Source organism: Pseudophryne corroboree, chromosome 5 (genome assembly GCF_028390025.1).
Source record: "Pseudophryne corroboree isolate aPseCor3 chromosome 5, aPseCor3.hap2, whole genome shotgun sequence".
Classification (NCBI taxonomy): Eukaryota; Metazoa; Chordata; class Amphibia; order Anura; family Myobatrachidae; genus Pseudophryne; species Pseudophryne corroboree.
The window spans coordinates 242,710,767-242,735,136 of NC_086448.1; the positions used below are offsets into that span (position 1 = coordinate 242,710,767).

At 45.8% G+C, this 24,370-nt stretch overlaps 1 long non-coding RNA gene across 2 annotated transcripts; it reads left to right on the plus strand.

Annotated features, from left to right (window-relative positions):
- The first annotated feature begins 685 nt into the window (after positions 1 to 685).
- LOC134928961 (uncharacterized) lies at positions 686 to 3,599 on the plus strand. Of its 2 annotated transcripts, none has more exons than XR_010178162.1 (4): positions 686 to 931; positions 1,187 to 1,282; positions 1,620 to 1,692; positions 2,675 to 3,599. It is a non-coding gene; the product is annotated as an uncharacterized LOC134928961 (long non-coding RNA). The 2 variants fall into 2 exon arrangements; XR_010178161.1 differs by having other exon boundaries at positions 1,193 to 1,282.
- The last annotated feature ends 20,771 nt before the right edge of the window (positions 3,600 to 24,370 follow it).

Below are 24,370 nucleotides of genomic sequence, written 5' to 3' on the forward strand. Positions count from 1 at the left end.
CAGTAGCCCAGACCCCTCGCTGCAGCCGCCAGCATGCTCAGTTACAGGTACACACAGCCACTTTCAGATTTGAGGAGTACCCAAGACACTCCCTTGGGGCCCGGCTAGTACCAGGGGCCTGGCCGCGGCATCCGCCGATGATAGAACAGCGCTGCACATTAAAAGTACATCTGTGCAGGCCAGGCCCCAGCAGGCTGTCGGCGCACATGATCGGACAGCTGCCGCTAGAAGCCTGCACCTGCTCGCCCACATTATGCTCCGTCAGTCACAGACAGAGCGGATTTTATGATGAGCGATAGAGGCGGTCGTCCTGCTGTCACACATAATTGATCACAGGCACTGCCTCACTTGGCCTCCAGGAGCCGACCGCCGCCTCTCCGTCTCCTTTGAGAGTTCTCTGGCAGAATCAGGGAGGCGCCGCCAGCAGGATTTTGGACGTGCGGCCCCCTCCCTCAGCAGCCGCTTCAGACTGACTTCTCCAAGTTGCCGCCAGGTCACGCACTGCCTGGACCTCCTCCACAGCACGGCTCTCTTCTCTACAGTGGGCCTGCTATGTTCCCTAACAGGAGACCCGGCCAGCACAGCTCGTCTCTCTAGCAGGCCTCTCACGGTCAGTGAGTCCCCTTTCATAAATTCTCCTCTGGGTCAGTGGCGCACGCAGGGGGGTTTTCCGAGTACCTGGAAACCCCCCCTGATGAGCCGAGTTATCTTTTTGAGACAGAGACACAGGAGACACAGCTGAAAAAAATAAAAAATAAAAAAAAAGACGCGATCGCGGGGTGCGGAGCTGCAGCAACTACAGAAAGCTAAAGGCCAGTACTCACGGCCCGATGCAGCTCTCTGCTTACAGTCATGAATGTCCCGGGGCCGGCAGCTCCCTCCGTCCTCACACATTCGCCCCTCTGCCTCCAGCCCACTGTGTACACTATATGTAAGTTTTACTGTATATGTAAGTTTTACTTTGTTTCTGTGTGTATTTGTATGATATGTACAGTATGTATTTGGGTTTGTTTGTGCTTGTGTATGTAAGTATGTATGTATGTGTGTATGTGTGTTTGATTATATGTTTGTGTATGTGTATATATGTGTGTTATATGTGTGTGTGTGTGTGTGTATATATGTGTGTTATATGTGTGTGTGTGTGTGTGTGTATATATATATATATATATATCTATATCTATCCGAGCACCAGAAGTCCTAGGACATAGAGGCACAGACCGCACTTCAGCAGCACAATTTAGAGAACCAGTCCTCCACCAAGGTACCAGTAGCACAGCAATGGGTGAGTTCTGACTGCCCCTTCCCACCCCTCTGTGTGCCCGGCTCCCACCCCTCCCGCTGTATGTCCGGCCACCCCCTCCCTCCGGCTCCCCCCCCCCCCGCCCCGTTCTGTGTGCCGGCTCCCCCGCTCCTGTCCTCGTTCTGGGTGCCCGGCTCACCCACTCCAACCCCCTATGCTGTGTTCTCGGCTCCCCGCTTCTTCCCCTGTGCTTTGTGACCGGCTCCACCCTCCGAGCTGTGTGCCTGGTGCACTCACTGATCCTCCCTGCAGCCGCCCGGATATGTTCATTGACAGCCCTCCCCCTTTGATTGCCTCCCCTCTCTGTCTGTGTACCTAGCGCCTGGGATCACTCTAAAGAAGGATGGCCATCGGTGTACACCTCCATGCCTGTTCCTGCTCCTTCTCATCAGGTGAGTGCTGCCCAGATTGTTACAAGTCGCCCCCTGTACAGTCCTCTGCACCCTATGTGTGTCAGCCCCACCGTACAGTCCCTCATGTTGCCCACCCCTGTACAGTCAGCACCCTGCGTGTCAACTCCTTCAGTACAGTCTCCTGCACACTGAGAGTCGCTTTCCCCCTGTACAGTCCCCTGCACCCTGCGTGTACAATCCCCTGCGCACTGCATGTCGCCCCCTTCAGTACAGTCCCCTGCGTGTGGCTTTACCCGGTACTGTCCCCTGCGCCCTTCAAGTCACACACACCCCCGTACAGTCCCCTGCATCCTGCATGTCGCCCTACCCCTGTACATTCCCATGTATGATGCCCACAGACCCGTACAGTCCCCTGCACCTTGTCTGTTGTCGCTCCCGCCCCCCCTTGTACAGTCCCCTGGCCCTGAATGTTGCCCCACTTACAGTACCCTATGCCCGCATATTGTCCTACTTACAGTACCCGACGCCCTTTATGTTGCCCTCACTACATCCCCTGCACCCTGCGTGTCGACCCCTTCAGTACAGTCCCCTGCACCCAGCGTGTCGCTTACACCCGTTACTGTCCCCTGCACCTGCGTGTAACCACCCCATACAGTCCCCTGCATCCTGCACCTTGCGAGTCACCCCTCCATAACAGTCCCCTGCACCCTGTATGTCGCCCCTAAACAGTCTTCTGCGCCCTGTGTGTTGCCCCCCTGTATAGTCCCATGCGCCCTGTGTGTTGCCCCCTGTATAGTCCCATGCGCCCTGTGTGTTGCCCCCCTGTATAGTCCCATGCGCCCTGTGCATTTCCCCACTGTACAGTCCCCTGTGCCCTGAGTGTTGATCCCCCGTACAGTCCTGTGTCTTCGTGCCGCCCCACCCAGCCCCTGCGCCTTGCTTGTTGCCCCTTCAGTACAGTCTCCTGTGCCCTGAGTGTTGCTTTCCACTCATATATATTTATTTATTTATTTTTATATAGGGGTGTGAGGGGAACCATTGATCTGCAGTCATACAAGCAATGCATGCTGACAGGAGTCGTAGAAGAACGCTCACAGCAGAAGAGCCGGTGACAGGCAGGGGAAAGACAACCTGCCAGTATCTGTGGAAAACAGCGCTCCTCAGGAGAGAGAGCAGATCTAGAGAGCTCGGTATGTGTGTGTTGGGGGGGGGAGCGGTATTTAACACACATGCAGCACATGACACTCATATACACGTGCAACACCTGACACACACAAAGGCAGCACCTGACTCTCATATACACACATGCATAACATCAGACACACTAATCTACACATGCAGCAACTGACACACACACACAAGGCATTTAACACGCACAGAACCTGACACACACATATACACTCGCACCACCTGACACACACACATACACTCGCACCACCTGACACACTCTTATATACACGCGCATCACCTAACACACACATATACATGTGCTGCACCTGACACACACACATAATGTAGACGTGCAACACCTGACACATGCACAACAGCTGGCACACTAATATAAACATGCAGCGTCTGACACACACATAGACAGGCAGCACCTGACACATACATAGACGTGGCATTTAATACACACACAGCACCTAACACACATACACTTGCAGCACCTCACACACACACACACACACACACACACACATATACATGCACAGCACCTGCCACTCATATACACCCAAAGCATCTGCCACTCACTGCATATACACACAGCATCTGCCACTCACACACACATACACACAGCACCTGACACACATGTATATACACGCAGCACCTGACACACGTATATACACGCAGAGCACCTGAAACACACACACACAGCACCTACATATACACGCGCAGCACCTCACAGCCACACACATATATACACGCGCAATACCTTATACACACATATATACACACTGTTGACATATAGGTAATTGTCCGCACTCAATATAATATTAGGGCAATGGATGTTGTCTGAATCAAAATATAATTCATTATAAATAGGCGATGTAACCATAGTGAACATGCATAGGAAGTATCGATCTAGTTAGATGGTATATATGTGTATGCTTTTGTGTGTATAGGCATAGTAGGGAATAATGTAATGCAATGTCTGCATACAGATATATGTCTGTAGCAAATGAATAATTTGATTCTGATAGATAAAATCAGCAAGCCACTTGGTTTAGGTCACTTCAAAGGCACACAGGTAATGGCATGCGCAAGGAAGTGCCTAAGACTACAATCAGGAATCTGCATATCCTGAGCAATGTATGTTATTCGGCCTTCTGCTTTGAGACAATGACTCCTAGGATCAATTGAATTAACGAAGTCTCAAATGTTGATGAACACTAGCAGTATTTACACTCCAAAATAACCAAAGGAAAACCTTGATAGACAAACAAATATCAGACGCTATGACTCCAGAATTCACCCCCTGCTCGTCACTGTTGAACAAATTATCTGATATGTTTTACAACACCTTTGAATATGTAAATTGGGATTGTTAAAGTTGGGATATAAGACAGGGTTTGGAGCAGTCTTTAGTTAGTGCAGAGGGAAAGAGACAAGGAAAGGATCCTAAGACATCAGAAGAAGGTAGCTATGCATTTAACCCTCAATAATTCTTGCAAGTGTACAGTATGTGTGTTAATTGTTTAAGTTTGTAATATTGTTTGTGTTTGTTTAATATGTACTGCAGTTAATAATAATTATAGGATTTATTATCATTGTGTTTTTCATATCTTGTATTTTGTATACCTAGAATAAAGTGTTATTGAAATAGAGCTATTATTCCATGGTTCAAACTCATTTTTTGGAATCTCTAAATCATACAAATCTGCATATATTATATAAGGCTCTGCAAAGTTGGACAATATATTTATACCCCTAAGGTATAGAGCATTGATATATCAAATGAGCCAGAAGGATACATCCCTGCATAAAGTATATTTACCATGTGCACAGATGTATTGCTTGGACAGTAATTGTTTTCAGTAGCTATATTCATACCCACATAGTCAATGAGCCAGGATTATATATCTCTGTAAAGTATAATTACACTTTACCTTGACATATCTCTTGGACAAGTAGATATATAATTCCTAAACCCAAATGAGCCAATCACATGCATATGTATAGGAATGTTCATATAATGTACATTGCTGTGTGATTGGACTAGTGCTAATCTCTGCCCCTTTAGCTATGAGCCAACCTAATTTGTAAGCCTATTATAATATATTTGCAGATGTAAGATACATAAAGCATAAATCAATATATGATATAATAAATATATATTATATAAGATTCCACACTTCAATAATTGGCACCCCAGATGGGACCATGGAATAATTTGGTATCTATTTTAAACTAACATAATATCTATTAGGAAGCAGCACCAATGGCTATAAGCCTGCTGGCAAAGTACAAGATCACAGTGGAATAGGTTACAAATGAGAATAAAGAATTTAAAGGCCTAGAATAGAAAATGTGCACAGTGGAAATTAGTATTTCCAAATAAATGTATAAATGTACCAGGTATTAGAGTTTAACCTTAAGACACCGGTCAATCTTAAGGAGAGGATACCTTCAGTACTAAAAACAAAGAATATATAAATTTAGCATTGTAATGTTAAATATGCAAAAAGTTGCAGCAGCATTAGGAAAAATGCGCAGAACTGCGGATTTAGAAGCCAAACAGAAATGTAAAGAAGGATCAGGTTCACGTCTTCGTAAGGCGTGCCTGACCATTAATGCAAAAATGCATTCATTATTTAAGTCCCTTAAACAGAAAAATAAACAGAAAAAGTTTGGGGCAGAAGCAAAAAGCCTGGCAGATTGTAAGCAAACTGTCATGACCTCTCAGGAGGAGATAAAAGAAAGTACAAGGGAGAACATTGTAGATGTAGGTGAGACTCAGGACAGCATTGTCCATGTGCAGCACACAGAGTCTGCTATGGTCACACAGACCACCAGCAGAACAGCCTCTGTGGTAAAGGAAGAAAGTAGCAATGTGCCGGATGTGTCTATCATCAGACAGCACATTAATGTAAAGGAGGTAGCAGCAATAGGAGATGTCCCCTATACTGTTTCTACTAAAGGGGAAGATTATTGTAACTCAGATTATGAGTATTCTGCTGAATACACTCTCAGAGTTCCCAATGTAAATGAAGAATTTGTTATGCCCTTAGGCAAAGGTGAATTGTCAGCAGATTTAAACACTGATAGCAGCAGTACAGTGCACACAGGGGTGGAGAAGTTCCCCATGGTGAAAACTCCCATGGCAACCAGAGTTGCAAACCTTGAAATGTATTTACCTGGAAACATGTTTAAAGGGGAAATCCATGAAATTAATTCAGGAATGCATGTTTACAAACAAGGTTCCCAAACTTTTGTAACCCCCACACAACACTCAGAGACATCTAGTGATGGTGCAAATGTTTGCATGCTCTCAGAGAGACCACATGCAGAGTGTCATTCTGCAAACCACACACCAATTAACAATGACAAAAAGGATCACCAGGATGAAAATGTTTTTATGCCCTGGTGCCATAACCATTTTATTACAGGTGTGGAAAGACAGAAAGCCCTGGGACCTGCAATACATATTTGGCAAAGTCTAACAAGTTTCTCTCCCCACAAAAGTAGGTTTTTTCAGAAGCTCCAAGATTCTTCCAGACTAAGGAGCCATGCCAAGCAGCAAACGCTATGGTTGAAGACAGTCTGGGCCCAGGCTACGTCACAAGGGAGTATGGTCACAAGTGAATACGGTAGTATCATTCCTTTACTTGTTAGATCCAATGTAGCCATTGTTTGCTTTGATGTTCAAACAGCCACAGTTTCCAAATTAAACCAGCATCATATCTGCAGCGACAATTGTGCTGTCATTGACACACAATGTGACAGGAAAGATTGGCACAGGCCAGAAACAATTGTTTGTTTGTTTGTTCTTCAATCTTTAAAGACACATTTGTAAATTCTGTACCTGATAACATGCAGCAGATAGGACAGAATGCATAGCACGGTATGTTAAATCACTGTATAAATATCTGTGATATTCATTGTATGTCTTTTTGTTTGATTCATAGTAATCCTGGCAACCTGTATACAGAATGGTGCAAGACTCCAAAAAAGACTCCAATTTACAAGGGAAAAGGTCTTCATTAACCCTTTCATCGCTGCTATCCAGCAAAATCTACATAGCATCCCTAAAGACTGATATATGGACAAATCCTCAAGGAGTTTTCCAGTTTCACAAGAAAGGGGAAGGTTTTCATTAACCCTTTCATCACAAGTAATCATTACTTGTCTTTCAAACTACATGTACACCCCCACAACAGTGTACAGCACATCTCATCACTGTGATTATACAGAACTGTCTCATCCCTTCATATACCTTAATCAAATATATATGTAAACATTTGTCTGATATATATATATATATATATTATATCATTGTATTATATACCTTGTAAATATTTTATGTTTTTTTTATATTACACAGTAGATACTACCTATGCTTCCTTCGTAAAAGCTTCAAAAGTAATTAAATATCTAATACTGGATGGAATTAGATTTAGTCAAAGCCATTCCTAAATGATATTTAATATCTGTTTGAAGCAAAATTATATTCATTTATTGTATTGATAGGATGTTACTATATACACATCAAAATCATTTTAAATAATTATTAGTCATAATATAGGTAGGATAGAAAACGCCTTTATATGGGTTAAACTGGTATAAGTTTATGTAAGATTGAGATGTATAAATAGGTACAAGGTAGAATAAGGAGATTTAAGACTGCATGGTCATTTATTCAGTGAGGAAATACAGTAAACAGAGTAGGTGTACTACTCGCAGCCATTTGTGGTACTATTGCCCGAAGACAATTAAGACCTACTATTAACAAGGAAAGAAAGAAAGAAAGAAAGAAAGAAAGAAAGAAAGAAAGAAAGAAAGAAAGAAAGAAAGAAAGAAAGAAAGAAAGAAAGACTGGTTCACATATGCCTGTTCTATTCAAAATCACAACCTGTTTTGTGCAAAGCAATATGGACACTGGTCACAACTGCGGCATTGGATAAACGCAAAGGAAACAGAACTGCTAAAGACTGTATAAAGACTATTACTATTACCGAGGGTCATCACAAGTACTGAGTTGCAAACTCAAGATCACAGTACGCAAAATACACAGCACTCGACGTACAAAGCCCTCTGCCTCAAACAGCGAAATGGCAAGCAAAGGAGCAGCTGCTATGAAGAATTTTACTTCAACTGTCTCCATAATGCAAACGCAAGGCGTCTCCAATTGCAAGCAAATCACGCAGATGACAGTCTTATCCCAATAAATTGCTACAGCCAAGAACAGCAAAAATGTCCAAACGTACTGATCCAGATACAGAAAAAAGGTCTACAATTGGGCTATGGTATTCCAAATGTCTGTAGAAATTAGTTTTCCTCATGAATACTGAATAAAAACCTCAGTCTTGTCTGCTTTAGTTAAAAGTAAAAGTAGAATAAGGTTAGGTAAGCTAAGAATTTTTTGAGATTTTTAAAATCATAATGGTTATTATTATTACACTTATGGTATATATTATGGTTACAACAAAAGTTATGTTTTGAAGAAATTTTGAAATGTATTTGGAAGCAATTACGCTAGTTTAATGTGTGGCCAATCAAAATAATTTCTCATGGCCACAAGGGGGCGACTGTTGACATATAGGTAATTGTCCGCACTCAATATAATATTAGGGCAATGGATGTTGTCTGAATCAAAATATAATTCATTATAAATAGGCGATGTAACCATAGTGAACATGCATAGGAAGTATCGATCTAGTTAGATGGTATATATGTGTATGCTTTTGTGTGTATAGGCATAGTAGGGAATAATGTAATGCAATGTCTGCATACAGATATATGTCTGTAGCAAATGAATAATTTGATTCTGATAGATAAAATCAGCAAGCCACTTGGTTTAGGTCACTTCAAAGGCACACAGGTAATGGCATGCGCAAGGAAGTGCCTAAGACTACAATCAGGAATCTGCATATCCTGAGCAATGTATGTTATTCGGCCTTCTGCTTTGAGACAATGACTCCTAGGATCAATTGAATTAACGAAGTCTCAAATGTTGATGAACACTAGCAGTATTTACACTCCAAAATAACCAAAGGAAAACCTTGATAGACAAACAAATATCAGACGCTATGACTCCAGAATTCACCCCCTGCTCGTCACTGTTGAACAAATTATCTGATATGTTTTACAACACCTTTGAATATGTAAATTGGGATTGTTAAAGTTGGGATATAAGACAGGGTTTGGAGCAGTCTTTAGTTAGTGCAGAGGGAAAGAGACAAGGAAAGGATCCTAAGACATCAGAAGAAGGTAGCTATGCATTTAACCCTCAATAATTCTTGCAAGTGTACAGTATGTGTGTTAATTGTTTAAGTTTGTAATATTGTTTGTGTTTGTTTAATATGTACTGCAGTTAATAATAATTATAGGATTTATTATCATTGTGTTTTTCATATCTTGTATTTTGTATACCTAGAATAAAGTGTTATTGAAATAGAGCTATTATTCCATGGTTCAAACTCATTTTTTGGAATCTCTAAATCATACAAATCTGCATATATTATATAAGGCTCTGCAAAGTTGGACAATATATTTATACCCCTAAGGTATAGAGCATTGATATATCAAATGAGCCAGAAGGATACATCCCTGCATAAAGTATATTTACCATGTGCACAGATGTATTGCTTGGACAGTAATTGTTTTCAGTAGCTATATTCATACCCACATAGTCAATGAGCCAGGATTATATATCTCTGTAAAGTATAATTACACTTTACCTTGACATATCTCTTGGACAAGTAGATATATAATTCCTAAACCCAAATGAGCCAATCACATGCATATGTATAGGAATGTTCATATAATGTACATTGCTGTGTGATTGGACTAGTGCTAATCTCTGCCCCTTTAGCTATGAGCCAACCTAATTTGTAAGCCTATTATAATATATTTGCAGATGTAAGATACATAAAGCATAAATCAATATATGATATAATAAATATATATTATATAAGATTCCACACTTCAATAACGCACAACACCTGACACACACACGCACGGCAACTGATACAGGCACATTATCAGACACACTAATATACACATGCAGTACTTGGCACACACATAAATGCATGTAGCATTTAACACACATATACATGTGCGGCACCTGACAAACACGTGGCACCTCACACAACTGACACACACGTGTACGTACATGTGCGACACCTGATGCACACACAAGACACCTGACACACACACACACACGTGCGACACCTGACATGCACGTGTACGTACACGTGCGACACCTGATGCACATGCACGACACCTGATGCGCACACACGTGTATATACACGCGCGACACCTGACGTGCATGTGCACATATGTGTACGTACATGCGCAACACCTGACGCGCACATATGTGTACGTACATGTGCGGCGCCTGACGTGTGTACGTACACGTGCGACGCCTGACACACACACACGTGTGTACGTACACGCCTGACACACACACACACACGCGCGTCACCTGAAACGCGCACGCTTACGTACACATGCGACACATGACACACACATGCACGTACACACGTGACACCTGACACACGCGCGTGTACGTACACGCGCGACACCTGACAAATGCGCGTGTATGTACACGTGTGACACCTGACACACACGCGCGACACCTGACACACAAGCGTGTACGTACGCGTGCGACACCTGACACACACACGTGTGTACGTACACACGTGACACCTGACACATGTGTATGTACATGCGCAACACCTGACACACACATGTGTACGTACACGCGTGACACCTGACACACAAGTGTGTACGTACGCGCGTGACACCTGACGCACGCGTGTACGTACGCGCGCGATACCTGACACACACACACGTGTACGTACGCGACACCTGACACAAGCGTGTACAAACGCAAGCGACACCTGACACACACACGCATGTACGTACGCGCGCGACACCTGACACACACACGTGTACGTACGCGCGTGACACCTGACACACACACGTGTACGTACGCGCGCGACACCTGACACACACGCGTGTACGTACGCGCGCAGCACCTGACACACACGCGTGTACGTACGCGCGCGACACCTGACACACGCGCGCGAGTACGCGCGCGACACCTGACACACGCGCGCGACACCTGACACACGCGCGCGACACCTGACACGCGCGTGTCCGTACGTACGTGCGCGACACCTGACACGCGATTGTACGTCCGTCCGTACGCGCGACACCTGACACACACGCGCTTGTACGTACGCGACACCTGACACACACGCGCTTGTACACACGCGCGTGCGACACATGACGCACACACACATGCGTACGTACACGCGCGACACCTGACGCACACGTGTGTACGTACGTACACGCGCGACACCTGACGCGCACACACATGCGTACGTACACGCGCGCGATGCGCACGTGCCCGCACACCTGACGCGCACGCGCGACACCTGACGCGCACGCACGCACGACACCTGACACACACACATGACACCTGACACATGTATGTACACGCGTGACGCCTGACACACACGTGTACGTACACGCGTGACGCCTGACACACGCGTGTACGTACACGCGTGACGCCTGACACACGCGTGTATGTACACGCGTGACGCCTGACACATGCGCGTACGTACACGCGTGACGCCTGACACACGCGTGACGCCTGACACACGCGTGTACGTACACGCGTGACGCCTTACACACGCGTGTACGTACACGCGAGACGCCTGACACACGCGTGTACGTACACGCGAGACGCCTGACACACACGTGTACGTACACGTGCGACGACTGACACACAAACGTGTGTACGTACACGCGCGACACCTGACACACACACACGACACCTGACACGCACACACGACACCTGACACGCACGCACGACACCTGACACACACACGACACCTGACACACACACACGACACCTGACACACACACACGACACCTGACACACACACACGTGTGTACGTACATGCGCGACACCTGACACGCACGCACGCACACGCGCGACACCTGACACACACACACGCACGCACGACACCTGACACACACACATGACACCTGACAAACACACACACACACGTGAGTACGTACATGCGCGACACCTCACACACACACACACCCACATGTACGTACACGCGCGACACCTGACACACACACACACACACATGTACGTACACGCGCGACACCTGACACACACACGCATGTACGTAAACATGCGACACCTGACACACACACACGCGTGACACCTGACACACACACGCACACGCGTGTACGTACATGCGCGACACCTGACACACACACACACACGCATGTACGTAAACGCGCGACACCTGACACACACACACGCGACACCTGACACACACACGCACACGCGTGTACGTACATGCGCGACACCTGACACACACACACGCATGTACGTAAACGCGCGACACCTGACACACACACACACGCGCGACACCTGACACACACACACGCGCGACACCACACACGTGTGACACCTGACACACACATGTGTACGTACACGCGTGACACCTGACACACGTGTACGTACATGCGCAACACCTGACACACACACACGTGTACGTACACGCGTGACACCTGACACACACGTGTACGTACACGTGTGACACCTGACACACACACGCGTACGTACGCGCGTGTGACACCTGACACACACGCGTACGTACGTACGTGCGTGTGACACCTGACACATACAAATACGTACGTGCGTGACACCTGACATACACATGTACGTACACGCGTGACACCTGACATACACATGTACGTACACTCGTGACGCCGGACACACACACACACGTGTGTACGTACATGTGTGACACCTGACAAACACACGTGTGTACGTACACGCGCGGCACCTGACACACACACGTGTGACACCTGACACACACACGTGTGACACCTGACACACACACGTGTGACACCTGACACACACACGTGTGACACCTGACACACACACGTGTGACACCTGACACACACACGTGTGACACCTGACACACGTGTGTATGTACACGCTGGCCACCTGACACACACACACACACGTGTGTACATACACGCGTGACACCTAACACACACGTGTACGTACATGCGCAACACCTGACACGCACACGGTACGTGCACGCGCTACACCTGACACACACACACACACGTGTGAACCTGACACACTCATGTGTGAATGTACACACGGGACACCTGACACAGACACATGTGTACATACACGCGTGACACCTGACACACACGTGTATGTACATGTGCAACACCTGACACTCACACATGTGTACATACACGCGTGACACCTGACACTCACACATGTGTACATACACACGTGACACCTGACACACACACACACACGTGTACATACACGCGTGACACCTGACACACACACGTGTACGTACACGCGTGACACCTGACACACACATACGTGTACGTACACGCGTGACACCTGACACACACATACGTGTACTTACATGTGTGACACCTGACACACACGTGTAAGTACACGTGTGACACCTGACACACACACGTGTACGTACGCGCGTGACACCTGACATACACATGAACGTACACGTGTGACACCTGACATACACATGAACGTACACGTGTGACACCTGACATACACATGAACGTACACTCGCGACACCAGACACACACACGTGTGTACGTACACACGTGACACCTGACACACACACATGTGTACTTACACGCGTGACACCTGACACACACGTGTACATACACGTGCGACGCCTGACACACACACGTGTGTACGTTCACGCATGACACCTGACACACGTGTACGTACACGCCTGACACTCACACGTGTACGTACACGCCTGACACTCACACGTGTACGTACACGCGTGACACCTGACACACACCCGCGACACCTGACACACACGTGTACGTACGACACCTGACAAGCACGTGTGTACATAAACGCGCAACACCTGACACACACACACCCACACGTGTGTCTGGACACACACACACACGTGTATGCACACATGCGACACCTGACACACACGTGTACGTACACGCACAACAGCTGACACACATGTACGTACGCGTGCAACACCTGACACACACACGTGTACGTACACGCCTGACACCTAACTGATACACACACGTTTACATACACGCGCGACACCTCTCTTATTTATATATATATATATATACACACACATGCGTACGTACACGCATGGCACTGTATGCTTATACGTACACACGCGGCACCCTACCCACCTATGTACGTACATGCGTTGCACCACACACATGTACATACACGCGTGGCACCTGACACACACGTGTACATACACGCATGGCACCTGACACACACGTGTACATACACGCATGGCACCTGACACACACACATAAACATGCAGCACCTGACAAACACACATAAACACGCAGCCCTGACACATACACACACATAAACACGCAGCACCTGACACACACACACACACAAACACGCAGCACCTGATACACACACAAACACGCAGCACCTGACACACACACACACACACGCAGAACCTGACACACACACATACATTCAGCACCTGACACACACACACATATACACGCAGCACCTGAAACACACACATCCACATAGCATTTACGCAGCACCTGGCACACATGCACATATACACAGATGTAGCATTTAACAAACACACACACATGTACACGCGTGGCACGTGACACACACATACATGCGCATCGACACCACACACATACGTATGTACATGCGTAGCACCTGACACACACATATATATGCGCGCCACCTGACACACATATATACATGCGCCACCTGACACACACACATATAGGCGCGCCACCTGACACACACATATATACGCGTGGCACCTGACACACACATATATACGCGTGGCACCTGACACACACATATATATGTGCGCCACCTGACACACACACATATATGTGCAGCACCTGACACACACATATATACGCGCAGGACCTAAAACACACAGATGTATATACATGCAGCATCTGACAAACACACATAGATATATAAGCACAGCACCTGACGCACACGGCACCTCACACGTACACGCAATGCATTTCACACATGCCTCTAGCCTCAGTCACAGGCTGCTGCCGCCTACCCCCCTACCTGCATCATTCGCAAAGGCAACAAAGTATTTTGACCAAAGTTAAAAGTATAACAATTCTGTTTGGTAAATAAAAATATTTTGCATTTTGTACAGAACAGTGATGTTATAAAAACATTTTCATTAAACATTTAAAAAATCAAATGTTTATTCTTAGTGTGAAATTTTTACATTTCTGAATTAAAAAAAATAAATTGAAAAAAAGCTATGAAATTCCATAGACAAAAAACCTTACGGTTTCACATGTCCCATTAAGGCTTACACATAATCTGGCATTTCAGAAACCTGTTTTAACTCTTCCATTCAAACTCCAAAAAGCGATGAAATTCCGATCATTAAGGCTGACGCCTTAATGGACGTGTTCCTTGCGCAATACAGATATGGTATGCCATCACAGCCTGTGGGTAAGTGCAGATTCAGCACTCTCACAGAGTGACATTGCTGTCACTCACACAATGGTGGAGCTGCTAATTCACAGATTTGTGTGCTCATTGGAATACACACATGCAGTCTATGCAACTGAAGGTCTGAGCGGAAGACCAAGCTGCTCGGATGAGGTAAGAGTGTTGTTGGTTGGAGGGAGGAGACAGAGCGGATGGGGGAACAGAAGTGCGTGAATAGAGGGAAGACTAAGCAGCATTGATGGGTGGTGACAAAGAAACACTGGATAATTCAGACCGCAGCAGCAGCAATCGCAGTCTGAATTAGTTTGTGGGGTGCGCATGCGCAATGGCCGCACTGTGCATGCGTACCCCGGGAGACCAGAGAGCATCTCACTGGCTGCGATCGCCCTGCCTGATTGACAAGCAGAGGCGGTTGCGGGGAAGGAGGGGGGCATGCCAACGGCATTAGAACGTCATTGGCGGGGCATGGTCAGCACAACTGAGGCGTTTCCGGACCATTGGGGGGGGGGGCAGACTACGGTGGTTATCCCCCTGCTAAGAGCGCAGGAGCTGCGCTGCCAGGGAGCTACTTGTCAGGTACAAAAGCATCACCGCCGTGCAAAGCTTTTATACCTGTGGATGGGGTGGTAGGGCCTGACATGCGGAGTGGACTATCCCTGTGCGGGACCCCCCACATGTCAGAGTAAATGATCGTAGATGTGCTAAATTTAGCACATCTACGATCAACCCTGAATTACCCCCACAGATGAGGGGAGATAAGACAGTGTGCAACAGATGGGGAAAAGACAGTGGCACAGATGGTGGGGAGACAGAGCTGTGTGAATGGGTGGACAGTGCCGTGTGGATGAGGGGGAAAGTACAGATGGAAAGAAACGGTGCAGATGAGGAAGGCAGAGCAGCATGGATGAGGGGAATACAGTCTCAACATTGGAAGGGATAAGTATTTTTACCTTCCCTTGGGGTGTGGCAGCTAGGCCTAATCCTTGGGTGGGTTGGATAGGGCAACCTCAGCTACATGAATGGGGTAAGAGGGCTGTGGATTGGAGGTAGATTAAGCAAGTATGGGAAGGGAGACAGAATGGTGCGGATGGGGGCAACGATGCAGATGGGTAGAAAACTGGTTCAGATGGGAGAGAAGACAGTGTGCCATGTATTGGAGGAGAAAGAGTGACGTTGAAGAGGGAAACACTGAGCAGCACAGAGAGAAGGAAATGGTGGTACAGACAAGGCACAAGTGCGGAAAGACAGATGGTGCAGATAAGTTAGTACAGACTAGCACAGATGGGAGATCACAGCAGTAGGGATTGGGGAAGACAGAGCAACATGGGGGTATATAGGGGAAGTAAGTGTAGATGCATAGACCGTAGATGGGGTATTATAGTTTTAGCAATTAACCAAGATGTTTGAGGGAGCAAAATGTGTATACTAAGTGAGATGGATGTATGGAGTTAGAAGGATGTTGTAACAAGGTGGGATGGTTGTGGTGACCGAATGGGATGGTTGTGGGCACTGTGTGGGATGGGAGCACCACAAAACTGCTCAGACCTTCAGTTGCATAGACTGCATGTGTGTATTCCAATGAGCACACAAATCTGTGAATTAGCAGCTCCACCATTGTGTGAGTGACAGCAATGTCACTCTGTGAGAGTGCTGAATCTGCACTTACCCACAGGCTGTGATGGCATACCATATCTGTATTGCGCAAGGAACACGTCCATTAAGGCGTCAGCCTTAATGATCGGAATTTCATCGCTTTTTGGAGTTTGAATGGAAGAGTTAAAACAGGTTTCTGAAATGCCAGATTATGTGTAAGCCTTAATGGGACATGTGAAACCGTAAGGTTTTTTGTCTATGGAATATATATATATATATATATATATATACACACACGTATAGATATGCAATGCAGCACTCAGCGGACTTCCATGCCCCAGGGTGGACCACCGTCGTCAGGGATGCTGTCCCTGATGACGGGGGACCACCATCATCAGGGAAGCTGTCCCTGATGACGGGGGTCCACCACCATGAAACACAGGTACAAGGGACCAAGCACCACAACTGCCTCCAAGTCCGCCAAGTGCCACCTGCATCACAGCGTGTGTGTGTGTGTGTGTGTGTGTGTGTGGTTAGATTATATATATATATATATATATATAGAAATATATAGGGTTTATGATTGACCGACACTCCATCTGGTGTACATTGATTACCTGGGTGCCCCCAGTGGTAACAAATAGAGAGAAGGGAGAGGCTGCGGCACTCACAGGATTTGAATTCAAAAGGTGAAATGGGTCCAAGCCATCTTAGCCGGACATCAGTGATACTGGTCAACATTTCATTTACTGACGAAATTTATGTTCAGTAAATTAAACATTGACCAGTAACACTGATGTCCGGCTAAAATGGCTTGGACTCATTTCACCTTTTGAATTCAAATCCTGTGAGTGCTGCAGCCTCTCCCTTCTCTCTCTCTCTCTGTATATGTATATGTATATATATACATAGATAAAGATATATATATATATATATATACACACACACATATATGTACGTATCTGGAAACCCCCCTTTGCAAATCCTGCGTTTGCCCCTGGGTTTCCTCCAGGTACTCTGGTTTCCTCCCACATGTGTGTGCGTGTGTGTGTGTGTGCGCGCGCATGTACATGTGATAGGGAATATAGATTGTAAGCTCCGCTGGGGCAGGGACTCTGTAAAGTGCTGTGGAATACTGTATGTGTGGGCTATATTAATATTTGGTAATAAATAAATAAGGGGACCATGTCCTCACAGGAATTATATAATTCCAAAGTACATAATGAACTCCTGGGGTCCGCGGAGTATTGTATCACAGCTGTCTATTGTATGTGTCAGCTTCATCTTTGAAATGGAAGTCTGAGCCTGTGTCTAGGAGTGGTGTATGGTAATTAATCTTGTCAGGTGGGCAGTGAGCTGTAATGCCGGTCACTGCTGCTCAGTTCACAGGGAATTGGACTGTAGAGTATTCCAATGCATTTCAGCATAATCTCCTTTGTCAAGAAGTTGTGTAGAAGCGTGCTACCGCATTCATATCAGTTTGAGGGCTCTCATCTCAACTTCTCTCTCATTTTGTGGGGTTTCTCAATCTCCTCCGTCCTCTGCAGCATCTAGTGTCTAATTCCCATGGGTGCACTGCACATACAACCAATCCTCCATCTCTCCATGGTATTCTGGGAGCTATTAATTCATTTAACCCACAGTAGTGCATCCATTTCATAATATGCCATACATCTGTGCATCACATTCATATGACGCACTGTACTTCTCTCAATTCATGTTATGGCATTGTTACCGGCGGGTTAAGAGAGACCCAGATGGGTGGATTCCCAGAAAAGTACTTCAACAAACAACTTGAATATATAAAAACAGTGTATGAATTTATTGTATACTTAGCTAAGGTTATTGATCAATTCAACAGATGTTCAATACAGCAATCACATCAGCATACTCAGAAGCCTCGCCCTCTGCGTCAATAGGCTGAGTTATATTCAAAGCAGCCTGGCACGTCTGCAGTCAGTGGTTTCATCCAGGCTGTCCAGTCTGTTAAGGCTACTGACCCACCCGAAGGTCACATACTTATAGAGTTACTGACCAGCCTCAGATGTGGCAATACCATATAAGGGCATAATCCTACAGATCACATACTGATTGGGTTACTGACCAACAGGATATATGATGCACAAAGGAATGTACAATGCTGTATGCAAAGTCCTGTTATCCACACTCATATAATGAACAGAATGAAGTTAAAAACGCATATTGTGTATAGTCAGTATACAATCTGACATGTAATCGCTTCAGTATATTGATTCATTCTGTTCTTTGTATTAGGTGCCAAAACTGCCTGAAAGCATCAGTTTAATATAATAGTGAAACTTATATTTTTGTATCACTCCTGACAGGCATACATTAATGCCCCCAATTCATAATATGACACATATCTGTACATCTAATTCATATGAGGCATAGTAATGCCCCAATTTCATATTACGACACACAGTGATGCCCCCAATTCATATTATGACAATGTTCCTAATTTATAATATAAACAGAAGTGTATGTAGATTTACTCTGGCGCTTTCGTTGATTACATATTTTCATCAACCCAACAGGTAAAATGCAAGAAATATATAGGATATACTAGATAACTTAGTCTGTACTGATAAAATACTCTATTGTAGAAAATTCTAATAGAAAATATTGAAGCCTTAGATTTGGAAACCATGGCTCCCTTAGGAAATCGCCATCCTCGTTATTTTCTTTTATGTAGACATATAAAACCATAAAGCCAACTGGATTAATTACCCCTTTGGATGATCTCTGGGCGATGATTTCTTGTTGGTATGCGAAAACAAAATAAAAAATGCACTAGTGCAACACTTTATGACTTCATATTTAACATATGAAATACACACACATACAGTAGGTCATATCCAATTACCTGTGGTATTACTGAGTGCAATGATATCGCCAAGAGCTATCCTATTAGCTTTTAGCTCCTGACAGCTCCCAGTGCAGACAGCATAGCGCTGCACCTCTGGCTTCCTGATAACATGACCACTACCCCATCATGTGACAACCACCAGGGGCGAGGAAAGAGGGGAGATGAGGGCCACGGCACTGCTCTGGATTCCCTGCTGAGGGTCACAGTGCTGAGTGCTGGCTGACGGGCACCTTCACTGCAGTTTCAGCCTGCTGCTGCAGCGGGCATGGGACACTGATGGGTCGCCGTGACTTATTTGGAATTTTTTTTCACCTGCCTCAGGCAGGCAAAACCAAATGCCAAATCAAGCAAAAATGGTCTGTTTGTCACTAAAACACACAGGTTTCACTGAACCTGTGTGTATTCGGAAGGAAAGCTGTTTTTTTTTTTTACGAGTGATCCTATTGGATAGCCTGTAAAAAAGCATTGGTGAAACATCGAAAAAAAGTATGAAAAATTGAAATTTTTTGCACCCGTTGTTTTATCTCCTATAATAGGATAACACCAATAATGTTAAAATATCAAAACATAAATCATAAAAAGCCTCACTTCAAACAATCTCTCTCCTCTGGTTAAATGCCTAGTGGATGTGATGATTGAACAGCACATCTAGTTCATTGCCCAGGAATCCCTCTTGGTCAGAAAAGATGGTATGAATCGATCCAAAGAAAGCAGTCTGAATCCCACTGAATATATTGTACAGTGTTTTACTCATAGTATCACTTGTGTCTTTAAGGTATAATTTTTCATACTGTACTTTATGAACTTTTGGAAGCACATACTGTATAGAGTAGGAACTGATGAGTTTTTTTTATATTAATATAACCTAAACCATCTTTAGTTATTACACTTATTTCCATGGCTTTTGTTGTCCTTTCTGAAAGTGATTTCAGAGTGGGATCACCCATTTTATAATATATATCTCTCTCTTTGAGTTGTCAATGAATTTCATCTATATAATTTTTTTCCTGTTCATAAGTACTACCCCTCCACCCAGCTTCTTCACTAAAAACTCCTTTTTAATGTGATTAATGGAATGTCCAGGAGGCCCAAGAAAATCTGGAAAGTTGGCAAGTCCCTGGGCCAGCAGCCAAGCCTCTGCACTCCCCAGAAGCAGCACGTATATCCCCTGCAGTGGTGGGGTTGATGATGATGTGATTCATGCTGAATCGCATCAATGTGACCACGCCTCCTGCTCCACTATGCCAGTAATACGGTTCTGCAATGACTTCCGTTAATTAAATCAAGTGTCCCAGTTTGATTCTTACCCTATGCCCCGGGATGATGAGTTGGTAGAAAATTTAGCCAATAGTCAATATCTCACTATACTCTATTTGACAAAAGGTTATTGGCAGATTCCGTTAACAGAAGCTGCTATGGCAAAAACAGCCTTCTCTACCCCTGAAAGCTTATTCCAATATAAAATGCTCCCATTTGGTTTACATGGTGCCCCAGCAACCTTCCAGAGACATATGAATAAGTTGCTGCGGCCCCACAGGGAATATGCGACTGCATATTTAGATGACATTGTTATTTTCAGCTCTGACTGGGAGTCACACCTACCAAAGGTAGCAGCCATTTTACAATCTCTACGGGCACACAGGTTTACCCCCAACCCTGAGAAATGTGCCATTGGTATGATTGAGGCCAAGTATTTTGAGTACATTGTGAGCAGAGGACAGGTTAAACCTCAGCCTAGTAAGGTAGAAGCAGTCCTCACCTGGACTAGACCTAAATGTTAATCACAACATAGGACATTTCTCGGTTTGGTCAGATATTATCGCAGGTTCATTCGAGATTTCGCCCCTATAGTGGCTCCACTAACCGAATGTCTTAAAAAACAATTCCCAGACAAGATAACGTGGTCTGGAACAGTGGAAACTGCTTGGCAGAATTTAAAACGAGCTTTGTGTACTGAGCCTGTCTTGCAAGTTCCTGACTTTAAAAAGCAATTTGTGTTACAAACGGATGCCTCTGGGAAAGGATTAGGAGCAGTTCTATCCCAAGAGGTAGTTGGAGGGGAATAGCCCATCCTCTACCTTAGCCATAAATTATTGCCCAGGGAGCGCAGAAACTCAACTGTAGAGCAGGAGTGCTTGGCCATTAAATGGGCAGTTGAGTCATTAAGGTATTATTTGTTGGGACGTCAGTTTTTGTTGGTCACAGATCGTGCACCTTTACAGTGGATGCATACAAAGAGGTGAATGCTCGTGTGACCCATTGGTTTTTGGCTTTGCAGCCATTTAAGTTTGAGGTGAGGCATCGTCTAGGGAAACAGCATCTCAATGCCGATGCCCTTTCCAGGAGGTTTGTAGGTACTGTTCATCCAAGTAACCCTATGGTGAAGCTAGGGGAGGAGGAAGAAGGTGAGGTGGGTGACCTCTGGAAGGTAGTGGATGGCTGTGTACCTGGGCGGATGACACAGGTAGGGGTGGGCGAGGCAGAGAGCTCGCCTGAAAATAGTGTAGCTTCACATGGGTGGATGATGCTAAGGGGGGAGGAGTGTGGCAGAGACAGCATTATTCCATGTGAAAGTAATTTGGAATATCCAGACCAGGTTTTGGAAGCAGTAGCAGAATCCCAGGTGTGTGATCAGCAGCACCTGGGATTTCCTGATATAAGGGTTTCCAGGGCAGAGTCACCTTGCTCTTGACGGTGGAATAGCTGCCCAAGTGATAGGCCGGGTTGTGTGGGTTAGACTAGGGACCACTGGAGCCTATCATGAGTCTGCTATGCTGAGAGTGCCTGTATGCTACTGCCTATAATACCGACTGCATATGGAGTTAACTTGCTATGTGGTGACCTGCTGTTCAAAATAAACATGTCACGATCCTGGTATCTGGACGCCATTTCTTACCCATCAGATGCCTCCTAAGGCTGGCTCAGCGCTCCAGGACCGGATCCCATCTGTTATCCTAATGTTCACATTCCTGCATCCTCTCCTGTCTCTCTGAGACGCTGTCACAGTAACGCCTTATTACATCTGGCATGGCGTCTCCCGCGGCCGCCGTCCCTGAGCTTCTGCATGCAGAGTGTCAGAGTGGCGATTACGTCAGCCGCGGCCTCCGCTGTGTCCGCGTGGTTGGATGTGCACTTGTCAGCCTGGCGTCTCCTGTCTCCAGTGGCCGGCGCCGCCATTACTGTTTTCATTACCACATGGATTACAAACCAAACTTCCCTCCAAGTGTCTGCATGGGCGCAGCCATCTTGGATTCTGTCAGCTGATCATTTCCTCCAATCTGTTGTCAGTATTGTTAATCTGCATAATTGCCTAGCCAATCCCTTCCTTGCTGCAGGTATAAATACACTGTGCCTGAGCAAGGAAGGCGTCAGTGCTTTGGTTGTCAAACCTAGTTCCTGTTTGTCTCTCTCCTGTGATTGTCTTCCTGGTTCCAGCTCCTGTCTCAAGACTTCCACCATAGAGACCCGCACCAGCATTCCACCTGCGGTGTAGCCTGACTCTCCAATCCATTGTGGATTCATCTGTTTCCAGCTACAACATTACCTGCTTCCAGCCCAGCTTCCAGCAGAGTACAGCTTCTCTTAAAGGGCCGGTGTCCTTTCTACACTTTACCACTCTCCACCGGTATTATTATTTCTCCGCTCTCAAGTTCTACATTTCAGTTCATATTTCATCGCTCCCAAGTTCATTTATTATTTAACTGGTTCCAGCCAGTATCCACTCCGTGCTAACAACAGTCTGGTTCCAGCCAGTATCCACAGCAGCCGTTTTATCTTCAGCAACCCAGCTTTTCCTGGAACACCAGCTGGTACAATCCTGGGTTATCTCCATTGCTACAGTCGGGCCTGGTAAGGACTTTCCATCTAGAAGATTATAAGAACTATCTCACACTACCAGTGCCCTGTGGCTCCTGCCATCCTGTAGTACCCAGGAACTGTATTTATTCTTTGCTGACTTTTACGTTTTCTTTTACTGCTGCTGTGTTGCGGAGTTGTCATAATAAACATCATTGACTTTTATCTAAGTTGTCGTGGTCACGCCTTCGGGCAGTTATTATTCATGTTACTTACATGTCCAGGGGTCTGATACAACCTCCCAGGTTCCGGTACATCTCAGCCCCTACAACTGAGGCTGCCTCCCGTCAGCTCAGGCCCTCAGTTGTGACAGTAAGCACTGACCTAATGAATCCAGCCGGAGACCAGGATCAAGCGGCCAGGCCGATGCAAGAACTGGCCGCCCGACTAGAACATCAGGAGGCTGCACAGGGCCACATCATCCGCTGTCTCCAGGATTTCTCTACTCGGCTGGATGGGATTCAGACAACTCTCCGTGGATCAGGCGCGTCTGGTGCGTCAACCACAGTGACTCCAGCTATAACCCCACCCACCTTACCCATTTCTGCTCCACGTCTTCATCTTCCAACGCCAGCAAAATTTGACGGATCTCCAAGATTCTGCAGGGGATTTCTCAACCAGTGTGAGATTCAGTTTGAGCTACAACCTGGCAATTTTCCCAGTGACCGTACAAAAAT